This window comes from Salvia hispanica, chromosome 2 (assembly GCF_029641045.1).
Source record: "Salvia hispanica isolate PSC_SH4W2 chromosome 2, Shi_PSC_v1, whole genome shotgun sequence".
Taxonomy (NCBI): domain Eukaryota; kingdom Viridiplantae; phylum Streptophyta; class Magnoliopsida; order Lamiales; family Lamiaceae; genus Salvia; species Salvia hispanica.
The window spans coordinates 10756081-10768699 of NC_142693.1; the positions used below are offsets into that span (position 1 = coordinate 10756081).

A 12619-nucleotide genomic window follows, 5' to 3' on the forward strand; every position below is an offset into this window, starting at 1 on the left:
TTGACGGCCGTTGACGGTGCTACACCATCTAAAAGATCTTTGAAGAGACGGGAAAAGTAGAGCACGTTCAAGTCGTTGGATCCAGGCGCACCGAAATATGCATGCCGACTGCTTCAAGGATGAGCGTTGGGCTGCCGCCTTTGTGGCCGCTTAAGTGTTGCCCCCTCCAAGTAGTCGGATAATTCTTCCACTTCCAATGCATGCAATCAATGCTGCCAAGCATGCCAGGAAATCCGTGGACTATGCGGATTTTTAACTATTCGGTCATAATATAATTTTTTTTCTTCTTCTTTTAATTTGGTTTAAGGTTTTTTAATCATATTTTTTTTTACCTTTTCCCCACGATCTCTTCTCACTCACATCTGTACCAATTCTCCTCCAATGTCCAAACCGCTGCCTCCTTCCACCCGCCACCACAGCACCTGCATCCGCCGCCACCGACGACGTTTCCACCCACCATAACACCACTCGCATCTTGATATATTTTTATTCCACAGCACCACTCGCATATTAATCTTGAACTGGATTTTTGATTCTTTATTTCTTTATTTTATGTGTGATTTCAAAAATTATTGGGAAGGAATTGTGATTTATGCTCAGGTCGCAACTTAGTTGACAGTAACTATTTTAATTAATCTCCAACAAATAAAGAAATAAATAAATGCGAACTTAAACTTGGAACTTATGTTGCATTCTCTAACAAATGGAATTCATTTTATACATATACATTTGTTTTGCATACTAGTAATATTTGCTAAGAGAAAGAAAATTTAATTTGAAGGAAAAAATTGAAAATTCGCATACAAACGAATAAGGGCTTTACGTATAATCCAAAGTATAAAGCACATATTCATGTAGTCGAGTCTCCTCTTTTATGCATCCTTCTCAACACTCCATCAACGGCGAAATCAAACGCATCTTTGGCACTCCCATCCTCACCACTTTTATACACAAACTTTGGCATCAAACTAATCACTTTTTCTCTCTTCCTTCTGACTTCATCTATACTCAAACTCTCCAACACTTTCCTAATCGAAGTCGTCCCATTCCGCACCGCTCTCCGGTCTATAAAAACCGAAAACCGGTCCGGTTCATCCCCCAAGAACCACTCATACTGATTGTAAATACTCCTCTTCCAGAAGAAAACCGGTATCGAACCGGCCAGCATGCAGTCGAATGTTGACCGCCGCGTGTGCGCATCTCCCCTCGGCTGCAGGCAGAATTCCGACGCCAGGAACGCCTCCATAATCTCCGACGTCCCATCATAGCACCGCGTCCCCGAGCAGTCCACCATCCGGCACGAACCGGACTCTTCGCGGCACTGGTCCTGTAAAATTGTGCGGAAATCGCCTTTCATTTGGCGCTTTCCGCCCACGAACGCGAACCGGCTGGTCCGGTTCGCAGTCCTAACATATTCCATCCATTGGACCAGTTCCCGGTCTGACCGGGGATGAAAACCGGTCGGATAGGGGACACTTATTTCTAGCGGGTCCCACGGGTCCCGCTCAACCCCCAATCGCAGGACGTGCTTCATCTGCGCCATGTAGATGAAGCCCGACCCCCAGTCGCCGTCGCGCGAGCGCCGGAAATCCCACGTCATCCTCCCGAGCATGATGAAGTGGTCGCCGCCGCGTGACCGCCGCCACGGCGCCTGGTTGCCCACCCACCGTAGGAGCTCGGCGCAGGACGCGTCCCTGTCCTGCGCCGAGTGGTTGGAGAAGAGGTACCGGCCCACGGCGAGGCCCGCGTAGAATGGGATGTAGAACGCGGTGGCTGTGTCGGGGTCCGTCGTCCGGCACGCGTGCCGGAGCATTCTGGAGTGGTAGAGGACTTCTCCGGCGAACATGTCCGTCCAGTACCACGCCGGAGATAGATTTTCCGGCACGGCGGAGGAGAGGCCGGCGGCCATCGGACCGAGACCGTGATTAGAGACGGCCTTGCACCGGGAGTGCCACGGGTCTAAGTCGGCGCAGTTGTCGAGCAAGTCTTGGTTGAACTTGGCCGGAAGGTCGTAGACGTAGACGGTGCCGTGTTTGCACCGATCATCGGATTCTGGAGCCGGAATTTGTTGTGTTGTATATTGATGAATTGAAGATGATGAAGGTTTTGATGGAGATTGGTAAATGTAGTGTATGATCACAAGTTGGAAGATTATAACTAGGAATACTTTGGAAAATTTTGAAAAGTATATTTTAATTGTGTTGGCGTTTTTGAATGAGAAATTCTTGGGTTTTTTGTGGGTGTTATAATGATCTAACACCATAGTTGAAATTTTGGTAGAGGGATTTGGAATTATGAAGAAGCTATTGTCAATTTAAAGAAAAGGTAGGGTTTTGAGAGTGTCAATGAAAAATAACAAAGCGATAGAAATGATATTATAGACATAGGTATATCATAGATGAAAAACATGCCAACTTGGGAGAGTCTACTGTTAAGTTACAATAAGATTAATTATAATTAAAGAAAAGTTAATAACAAAATGTTGTTGATCAGTTGCTAAAATATTTTTCCTGGACTCAATAGGTTGTCACTAAAAAGATTAAACTCATTAACTGTCCGCTTTCTAATGTCCGTTTCTACTAATTAATTAGATGCATTAATTTGAGAAGTGTTTAGATGTTGATTTTATATCAACATATGTTTGGCTTTATCTAATTCAACCTCTGTCAAAATTTTAACTTTATCTACATCATACGTTTTGTGAGATTTTTTAAAGGTTTGAACTTGTTTCGGAAGCAAGTGTTTGCCATGGAACTGATTGAGTATACCAATCAACTTAGTATAGATCAAGTGCTAATTAATTAACGTATTATTTAAAATATTTATTAATTTGTCTTTAAATACAAAAAAGCCGTTCTATTTTAGATTTTGTGATGGAAAGATTATTTAACTGTGGTCCAAAAGATATAAATATTTCATCACCGCCCATTCGGTGATGTGCAAGCTAGAAAATTGCTAATCCTGATTTATCTTATGATCTATTGTTATCATAATAATAATGCGTGAGCTTTTACGTTAGCACTAATTCGTTTGATGCATATTTAAAATTGTTCATTTCAATTTATATATTTAGTTTGATTTTAATATATTAAAAATATTATTATTAAAATTTTAATTTTACAAAATTCATAAAAAATAATAGTTGAAGTAAGCTTATGTTAAAGTAGGAGGACAATATATCTAAATAACAACATATATAGTCAATAGACGAATCTGTTGGGTACAAACTCATCCCACATCGGATGAGTGGGGAAAGTTGGAAGGTATATATAATTCTTGTTCAACCCCAATTAGTTTGAGGGCTTTTGGGAGTGATTCCAAAAACAAATCCGTGCGGGTTTGACCCAAAACGGACAATATCAAACTAATATTGCAATCGACGATCCTAACAAGTGGTATCAGAACCAAGGTGGCTTTGGGCGTGCCTGGATGAGCCCCGATGAGGGTCGGACCCTGAAAGACTCGGGTTAGAGTCGGGCCCTGGATGATCCAGGGGCCAGGGCTGGAACGACCCATGTTCGTGTCGACTGCGTTCTCGACGTGGTCTCGGTTGGGGGGGGGGGGTGAGTACAAATCCATCCCACATCGGATGAGTGAAAGAAGTTGGAAGGTGTATGTAATTTATGTCCAACCACAATTAATTTGAGACCTTTTGGGAGTGACCCCAAAAACAAATTTGTGTGGGTTTGATCCAAAGTGGACAATATCAAACTAATGTTGCAGTCGATGATCCTAACACAATCAAACTGAATTTGAGTTTGAAATATACATATATTCAAGAGTTATCAATATTGGTTGGTTAACTTTTATATTCAATTAATTGAGAGTTAACAATACTAGTTATCTGTTATTTAATTAATAATTATTAAAAATAAAACACAATTGATCTGTGTGATCTTTGGGTGTGCCTGGATGAGCCCCGATGAGGGTCGGACCCTGAAAGACTCGGGTTAGAGTCGGGCCCTGGATGACCCAAGGCCAGGGTTGGAACGACCCATGTTCGTGTCGACTGCGTTCTCGATGTGGTCTCGGTTTGAGGGGAGATGGGTACAAACCCTACCCATATCGGATGAGTGAGGGAAGTTGGAAGGTGTATGTAATTCCTGTCCAACCCCAATTAGTTTGAGACCTTTTGGAAGTGACCCCAAAAATAAATTTGTGTGGGTTTGATCCAAAGCGGACAATATCAAACTAATGTTGCAGTCGATGATCCTAACACAATCAAACTGAATTCGAGTTTGAAATATACATATATTCAAGAGTTATCAATATTGGTTTGTTAACTTTTATATTCAATTCATTGAAGAGTTAACAATACTAGTTATCTGTTATTTTATTGATAATTATTATAAAATAAAACACAATTGATCTGTGTGATCAACTGTTTAACTCACCCCTTAATTGCTAAATACAACTAATTTGAGACTATAAGATTTTCAGAGATTTAGTGATTTATTAATTGGCACGTGTAATTTTATTTTATTATTATTTAAATTTAAAAATATAAGAAGAATCGCCAAATTTAGGATTTTAGAAAAACTGACAATATTGTGTATAAAAATATCAATACGACTCCTTGAATATGTAAACACAATTTATTATTGACATTGTATATGCATTATATTGACATATTATGATTGATATGATGACATTATCCGCTTGTCAAAAGAATATGAAAATTCATCAATTTTTTTTAAGATTTTGACATTGAAAACATATGCAATTGGTATCTCGTTGGAATCCTTATAAAATTATCTTTAATTGGTTATATGTTGTGCAAAAAAATAATTTAAATTGAGATAGTTATAATCATTTAAAGTTTAGGGATATTTTTAAAAAGTTAATTATAACTAATTTTTTGTTAAATGATATTAATACCCTAATTGACAATTTTTGTACAATGCATTAGTACTTGTGACTTAATGATCTTAATGATCTTATGACTTGATTATTGATCTAATGTCTATCATTTAGTTGTAGTTAGCAATTTAAGTCTCACGTTTATATACTCCATTAGTTTTATACTCCTAGAATGCTAGCATAATGAATTAGTGGAAATGGAAAGTGAAATTTATTTATAAAAAATGGGAAAAACAAAATGATCAATATTTTGGAAGAGTATGTAATTAGAAGACTGCTCACACATATAGCCACACTGTTGTGCCAAACACTAGTTTACACGTCTCTAGTTGCGATGTAGGCAATTTAATGTAATAAGCTATAACCCACTAAAAATACAGAAGTTTCAATATGTTAAGCAAAGGGATTCAATGTTAAAAAGAGACTGAAGAATGGTGCTAGTAAAATCTTCAATCATGAAAACGACCTGCAGCCAACTTGTGATAACCGTATTTGCAGAAATTGGGATTTAATAGTTAAAGCAATTTATTTTGATTTTAATATTGAATAAGGCATTTGATTATGATTAGGAACGGACACAGCCGGCCACCAATATGAAATGTATTTTGATACTTTATCCTTTATTTATTTACATGATCACAGTTATTTATGAAATGTTTCAATATACAAAGATAGTCATTAGATTGCGTTTGTCGACGCGTCTGAAATTTTTTTGCAATTTCTTTCATAAAAACGTGTTTGTGTTATTTGTAAAATGCATAAAACTGATTTTTCTCAATGACAATAAAAAAAAAATGACAAAGCATGTGAAACACGTATTATCATTGGATTGCAATGCAAGCAATAACTTGTAAGTTGTAATTAGTCAACTTTAAAATACTCTTAAAAGGAATTTAATATTGAAATAAATGATAATAATTTATGCAATTGATTACGGAAACGCATTTTTTTGATCTTGAATCAATAGAATGTGACAATTCATTGACCTTTTTATCTCCGGGTCAAGATTTCATTCAATGAGGTCATTCGCACTCCAGCCGCCTAGGCCGCGGCAGCATTGCAACCCCTTTCCCATGCGGCCTGCGCCAATACATGGCCGCATTGCAGGGCTGACGGTGCCCGCGAAACACACGAGAAGCATTTCCCTCCCTCATAAAAAAAATTGTATCATTCCTCCTACATCGATAAATTTCGGTTATCAAGTCACGGTCCTTAGCATTTCATTTTCATCCTTATTGCCATAAGATTGAGTGCAAAGTATAAACTTATGTTCTCCCAATTACATCAATATCTAGTACTGTACTTTGGTATGCTCAAGTCCCAAAGCAATTTGATCGATCCTATGTTGTGCAATATACCACAAAAAATGTTGTTGCGCTAAATTAATCCATGAATACAATTGTAAAAAATGGCTTACGAAAATTAAAGAAAAATAGTTTTGTGTTTCACTCATTAGATTATGTGTTTCAAGCACAACAACATCTGATGTGGTACTTTGCACAGTAGAGGACTTATCCCCATGAAACCGATGAAGCTTCATTCAAGCCATTTGATGTGGTACGTCATTTTAGTCTGTCCGCAAAATATTTTCCACTTTGTTAGTGGAAATGGATCCCACCTCGTAGAAAGACGATGTGAGACTTAACAGTCAGACATTCATAGCGTTTCTTGTCCCCAACTAACGGGAATAAATAGGAAGGTTTCACCACAGTTGTATTCTTCGATCTGATGATTTGAAAGCAGTATGTAGAAGAGTAGCTCCTCAATATATATGGTTTACTGTTTCAGTAGTTAAGGTAAATCGGTATATTGGGAACAATGTGGCTAGTATTACCTAAGTGGTGGGGCTAACTTGTTGTAGTTAACATTTAATTCTAGGTTTTAAATAAGAAAGGAATTAAGGTGACAATATTTGGCAACCACTTTTCATCGATGTATATATACAATAATCATAAATTCACTCATTCGTACTAACAAGTTTAACTCGGTTCAATTTGCAATGACTCAGAGCTTCATGTTTCAACATCATTTTTAAAAACAGATACTCTCTTCGTCCCTTAAATTTTATCATATTTTTTTATTCCTGTCCGTCCTATAAAATTTGTCGCATTTCACTTTTTGTCATTTTTAGTAGTGGACCTCAGATTCTCACTCATATTTTATTATAAAACTGATACTCCCTCCGTCCACAAATAGGTGTCCCGTTTTTTCATTTTAGTCCGTCCGTGAAAAAGAGTCCCGGTTCACTTTTATCGTAAATGGTAATAGGGTCTCACATTCCACTAACTCATATTACTCACATTTTATTTAAAACTAATATATACAAGTGAGACCTTTATTCCACTAACTTTTTTCCACCCATTTTTCTTAACATTTCTTAAAACCCGTGCCGGTCATAAATAGGACTCCTAATGGCGGACTGAAGAGGTATATAAAAGTAGGACCCACTTTCCACTACTTTTTGAACTCACTTTCCATTACATTTCTTAATACCCGTGCACGGTCAAACTTTGACAAAATTTATGGGATGGAGGGAGTAATTGTTACTATGCACCGTGTTACAACAGTTGCTATTTTATATTGTATCATGCACGATATAGAAAAATTCGAGCACGCAAACATAGTTCGTGTTAAATGATGTGACCCAACCATAACTTACAACGCATCCGCACGTCACTTATTGTGTTCCCAGACAACACATACTACTACTTGGGATAGGTCATGCATGGTATGATGAAATGGAATGAAGGTCGAATGGAACAAGAGTAGGAATGGAACGACAATATTTTTGGATTTTCTTTATATTGTCACTCAATATCCTCGTACCGAACAAATGAATAGAATGGAAGTAGGAATCACATTCCATCATACCAAGCATGCCTTGGGAGTTGGTTAATAGCAATTGTTTGTATTGGAAGTTTTTTTTTAAAAAAAAAAATTAACTCCTATACGAAGGAGGAAATTACAAATAAACTCCTAAGAAAGGAGGAAATTACAACTGATATCAAGAGAATTCGAACTCGACACCTCATACATTGAAGTCTAAGCTCCTTGCCGCTAGGACAAAGGCTCTGGACTTATTTGTATTGGAAGTTAAATTAAAGTGTATTGCGTTGCGCTACTGTGGGAACAATATATTTATAAATAGACATATTGCGCTCCCTTTTAACACTTTGGATCCATAGTACTATAGTAGTTCTCAGCCAAATCCAAATTCAAGAATAATGCTTCATTTGGTAGGAGAAAAAACATTATCTTAATCATCATATTCACGTTCATGTAGCGAGGATTGCACCAAAGTATTATCCGAAGTGGAGCTAACTTAATATGCAGGTTTTGTAGCTAGGCTTGTGTGAAATCGAGTAACCTAGATTCTAAATCTAAATCACTAATTAAGAAAAGCATTTATTGGCCCAAAAGGCTTTTATGCATGAATTTTGAGAGAATTCTTTGTCCGAAAGTGTTCTGAGAAAACCCGACAAAAAGTATGATGCATAGCGATGAACAAATTGGAAAGCCGTAATCACGAATCAGTGAGCTAGATCAACTCCTTGGTACGGGGAATAGACAGACCATATAGGAAGTTACAAAGCTAATCAAGAAAGCTATCTGAAACTAGCCTTTTCGATGTGGGCTAAAAATGATAGAATATAAAATTGCAGACTGATCAAGTAGACTGGCTAACTCAATTCATGTCTGTGCATGTAACAGCCTGGATTTCTAGGGTATAATAAATACGGCGACTGCTACCAAAACGGACTTAAAGGCAATAAAACATAGGCTAGGGTTTCATTTAAAGAGATTTGACCAAGGTATTAAACGAACTATCAAAGCAATAAGTCAACGGTTTAACCTAGAAAATCAATGTAGAATAGATACCATAAACTATGATCAGAAAATCAAGGGTTCAACATAAATTCAACAAAAACCACAACATGTCTCAATCTTCTAAACCAAAGGGAACAAGTTCAAAATAGCCAAATAATACTAATAAGTTTCAAAAATTCAGCGGAAGCAACCAAGAGAAAGTGAAGCTATGTATGAAGACACAACTACACTCGAAGTTCAAAATATCCATCTTATTTTATTAATGTGCTCAACACCCGCCACCGCTCGTTGCCGTTCAACCTGCACATAAGGAAAACACATGCATGGCTGAGTATTTTGAAATACCCAGTGAACTCGTTGCCAAAATATTTTAATAGTTATGCCACCCTTACCATAGTGAACTCGAGTTTTACAATTATCAAAATGAATATCATCGAGTATCACAAAAATATTTTTTTAGACTGACCAGTCAATCAAACTCCCCAATTTCCTCATCAATTTCCACAATCACAACATTTCCATGGTGCGACGAAAGTGTGGCCACACTTTTCGCCCACGAGACCGGCCGACTAGCAAGGACGGCTCCCGATCCCACCGTGTACACTAGCCTGGTAGGGTTTGCGGCCCTACTCAAACCCGAATTCGTTTATACATATCCATAGCCTTATTGTCCAATGGAGCGAACTCTCAAACTGGGCATCAAGCGCACAACATCATAAAAAATAATCACAGGCATGGTATAACAGTTTAAACCACCCTTATCTCTCCACATTCATAAATTTTCACATAAAAGAGTTTAAGAATAAAGCCCACCTTGACTGCTTAAATCTCAAGTATGTTTCTTCCTTTTGTTATCTTGCTTCGCAACCAAGATTTCACCTTTTGATCACATATGCACATATCATGTATTAGTTTCAACATCAACTCCTAAATCATGCATGTCTCAACGTTTCCCCTTTTTTTCACCGATCCGGTTTACATATATCATTCAAAACCAAGACACGTTCATCATATACTTTTATACACTCAACAATCTTAGATCTAACATCAACTTATGTCACACATGAGTGTTATTCACATGTCACATATACACACGCGCACACACGCACGCATACACACACACACACGCACATGCACCTCCTATATACCATTTATCCCACTTTCACTCAATCTAGATGCATGAGGGTTCAAGAATAGCGATTAATCGGTTAGATGAAGAAGATTAATATATAGGTACCTTTTCTTGCTAAAACAAACGGTAGAAATAAAGTAGAGACTTGATTCTTCAACGATTCTTGAGGCTCAAACTCTAATTCTTCTCAAAAGATGAAGAATTATTGGAGAAAAGTAGAAGAAAATTGAGAGAGAGTGGAGAGAGAGGAGTGGCGTGTGATATGGGGTGGGGGGGCGATATTTGGGGGTCTAGGGTTAGGTTTTGCTCCTATTTATAGGGTTCAATAAAACCTCTAGGTAATTAAATAGAATATTTGGGAAGATTTGATTCTCCTCAACTAAATAAATAAATATAGATTTGGAGAGATATGGTGGGAGAGATTGGCGTTAATATTGATGAGGAATAAGGGGATTTCGAAATCTTAGGCTATTTAATTAGCCTATGATTTAATTTAGATATTTCACGGAGTAGAATAAAATATCACGGAGCAGAATAAAAATAATAATTCTCCCACTAAGAATAGGGAATAGGCGTTAATATTGATTCCTCCATAAGGAATCAATTCCAGATATTAATTAAAATAAGATATGGCAAGATCTCCTTGAGATATGGTAAGATTTGCTAGAATATTTATATTTATTTATGGAAGAGAATAAATAAGGGATCAAATAATATAATTAAATATTCTCCTCTCCCATAAATAGGAGATTTTCGAAAATCTCCTTATAATAGGCATGGGGGTCGAAATTTCATGAAGGGAAATAAGGAAAAATAGGACTTTGGATTTAATTTAGGTAACTATCTCAAGCAATAATTAAATCCAAGAAAAATAGAATTCCTTCTCCAATAGTAGTAGGGATCGAAAATTTCAAATAAATAAATAATGATCCTATTAAATCCCACTCATGCTTTAGGTAAATAATTCACCACAATATTATCAACAATATTGACTATTTAATTCAATCTCAACTCCAATTCGCAATTAGGTCACAAGGAATCATGCAATAAATCACTCATCATTTAATTCACGTCTCCCACGTCATCAATAGTATTAAATAAAAATTTTACGGCTCTAGAATTAGGGTTCGAAATTTTGGGATGTTACAGTGCATGTGTATGGAAAGTGTGTGAATCGACCAGGAAGACTCCCTAGATCTATCAGCGTGCCGTCGGATGTGCCTAGAGTACTTAGAATATGGCTGATTTGGGCTCGACCCTGATCCCTGGTTGGAGTGGAAATTTCCTTGCGACCCTTGGTTAGCATTGTAATAAGCAATTGGACCTTGATTCCCTTGATAATTAGGTTGAGGGTTGGAGTTGCTATGGTATCCACGTTGGCGTAGTGGAATATAAGAAACAACTTGGTTATTCTTGTTTCTGCCTGACCAGTTAGACTGATTGCCTTGATTCATGTTGGCTCAGTTGCCCCCCCCCCCCCCCTCCCTACTGGGCCTGTTTGGTTGCATCTTTGGAGGATTGGGATAGCTCGTGGTTGGTGGCAGAGCTGGTGGGTTCAGATTAGTATCAACTTATCTGAAGTTTGGATGATTCCTTCATGGTGCATCCCTCTGCTTCTTTGGATTCCAGCCCCCATTCTGATTCCAGCTTCATACGACATTCACTTGAGCTTGGTATTCTGTTTCCCCTCCCCTGGCGGACCATAATAAGGGTACAACTCCTCTGGACCAATTGCTGCATTCACCTTCTCTGTGGGGGCAGATTGCTTGTTTTTCTCTAATACATTCAAGGTTGCCTACTCTAGCTTATCAATCTGGACTTCTACTTTTTCATCACGCTGCACCATTGCTGCATTAGTTGCTCCTCTCCTAAGAAGGTGGGTGCGGGAATCATCATAGGCTTTCTTGGCATCTATTAATCTTCCTATTGTTCTTTTGGCTTCACTCAAGCGCATCCTAGAAAAATCTCCCCTGCTTGCGGAGTTCACAAAGTCTTTGCTCTCCGGAGACATTCCTTCATAGAAGTTGGAGTAGATCTCGCCTTATGTCATGCGGTTGTTCGGACAAGCATCCAACAGTCCTTTGAACCTTTCCCGATATTGGCTTAGAGTTTCATCGAACTCTTGTGTGGCTCCTTGAATTTCCTTTTTGAGTGCATTCGTCTTAGTCGCTGGGAAGAAGTAATCCAAGAATGCTAACTTGAAATCGAACCAATTCCTAATCGAGTTAGGTGGCAACCTCAGCAATCAAGTGTTCGTTTCCCCTTTCAGTGCAAAAGGCAGGGCACGTAGCCTATAATCTTCCTCAGTTGGTCCAGCCGGCCTCCTCTGGATTTCACAGAGTTTGCAGAACTCGTGCAGAAACTCATACGAGCACTCAATCTTTCGCCCATAAAATGAGGCATCACGGCCAACACATTTATTAGATGTCGATCGCCAATTGTTACAGGGTTACGACTATGGCTTGGGATTGTTCACCATTCAAGTGTGCATTTAACGATCCTATCTCAGGATCATTATTAAGTGCAGCAGCCATGACTACCGCTTCTTCCTCCTCTGGTTATGAAAACAACTCGAGTTTACACTTGATTGGTGAGGTCGGCTCTTCTACACTGCCCGAACTCAAACCAACAGGATTTGTTGTAGGTAACCCCGATCTAGTGGTGACAGTGGCTATCCAGTTAGACATAGTATTCCTCCGAATGAGCTGGTCGTTCCAGTGCCCATACCTTGAGCTCCTGCTCATAAACTGAAAAAGAAACAGGAAAAAAAACTCAAAACTATGTACGCCAAAATATCTT

The 12619-nt window shown here is 38.2% G+C and overlaps 1 pseudogene; it reads right to left on the reverse strand.

Moving 5' to 3' along the window:
* Positions 1-669: 669 nt before the first annotated feature.
* Positions 670-2344, reverse strand: LOC125202325 (xyloglucan galactosyltransferase XLT2 pseudogene; annotated as a pseudogene).
* Positions 2345-12619: the final 10275 nt, after the last annotated feature.